Genomic DNA, 1615 nt, shown 5'->3' on the forward strand with positions numbered 1-1615 from the left:
TGTAAGAGACCCGATGTAACTGCACGCCTATATCTCGTTTAATTAGGCAAGAAAACGTACAATTGCAAAATATAGATTAAATTTGGGCAGATTACAATAGTTAGGGGTCGAGATTTACAATACTCGTGATTGTGGGGAAAGTACTAGATAATAGTTAGCATGTAGGAGCATTTAGGACCCTTTGTCACTGTAACACATGCCACTGTTTAAAGGAGCTTTTTCATGGGGACTTTCGTGGTTGTTGGTCAAACAGGGTCTTAACCTGAAACTAGTACCTCTTCTTGTTCACAAAATGCTCCTCGAACATCAAGGACAATATATCGTATGTCTCTCAAAGGGAGACCAAACCACAATAAGTTCTTATCGAATTTTCCTCTGAAGTCACAAGGCAACGACTTGCTAAAATTCGTCCATGATTTGTTTCAAGACGCAATCCATTTCCATCCTCAGCATCCGCAGCTAAAAGCACTTGTAAATAGTTTAAATATACCCTTATGGTAACATTTAACAAAACTGTGACTTTGTGTGACTTTGGCTTTCATGGTGTTGCTCAAAATGGACAATAATAGCCCCTTTTAGTGAATGGCATCAGCGGCACGTGTATCTGTGTAAAAAACCTCTGATTACCCGGGAATTGTTAAGTGTTTATATTTACAGCTGAATTGTACATTGAAAATTCGTTTCCACAGCTAAACTGTTTGAGAAACAAAATAGCTGCAATATTACTGATGGACGCTATTATAGCTCAAAAAAGGATAAAATGATGAAGAAACAAAAATAATGTTAACCATATTTTATTCCTCCTGAAATGTTACAGACTAAATTAAACATTTTGCGAGCTGCACGTTAGTCATGAAATCGAAACTAACTATTGACTTGAAAACGTACCAACAAATTCTACAATTCATCTACGAAAATGAGTCGATCAACGTTATCATAATAATAATAATAAAACGTGGAAATTCCAAAAGAATCATCCCATTCAGTAAAACGAATATCGTGCTATTAACCATAAAGAACCGGTCCCGTGCACAGACATAATTTCCAGACTAGTTTTTCAACACATAGATAAACAATAGCCTCCATCTGGCGCGAAAATATGCTCAGATATTTGTCCGCGGACATTACCTGTTCCGAGAAGCGAACAGTTTTCCAAGAGCGAAGCTCGAGGAAAACTGTGAGCTTCGAGGAGCAGATAATGTCCAAGGACAAATATCTGAGCATATTTTTAAAGCCAAATGGAGGCTATTGTGGTTATTATCCTTCAAATATTTTGCGCAACATGTAGCAAGGAGCTTGAGTATTTGAACATTTCGTTTAAGAGCAGTTAACCGTCAAAAACGTTTAGAGCGTATGTTGTTTTCTGATACTGCTTTATCGACCAGCGGGTATATCTCTCCTTCTGTCACAAAAGCAAACCGTTCCCCCATCTTGACATTAATTTTAATTGTAAACTTGACGCGCCTTGAAGTTTTTGAAATTGGGGAATATCACTTGGGGAATATCCGATGGGGAATATCATCGGATATTCCCCAGTTTTAGCTGGGGTATATTCGGTCACGTGAGGCGTTTAGACCAATCGCGCGCGAGCGAAAATATTTGATGGATTATAATG

This window comes from Pavona decussata, unplaced genomic scaffold, assembly GCF_977016875.1.
Source record: "Pavona decussata unplaced genomic scaffold, jaPavDecu1.1 SCAFFOLD_215, whole genome shotgun sequence".
Taxonomy (NCBI): Eukaryota; Metazoa; Cnidaria; class Anthozoa; order Scleractinia; family Agariciidae; genus Pavona; species Pavona decussata.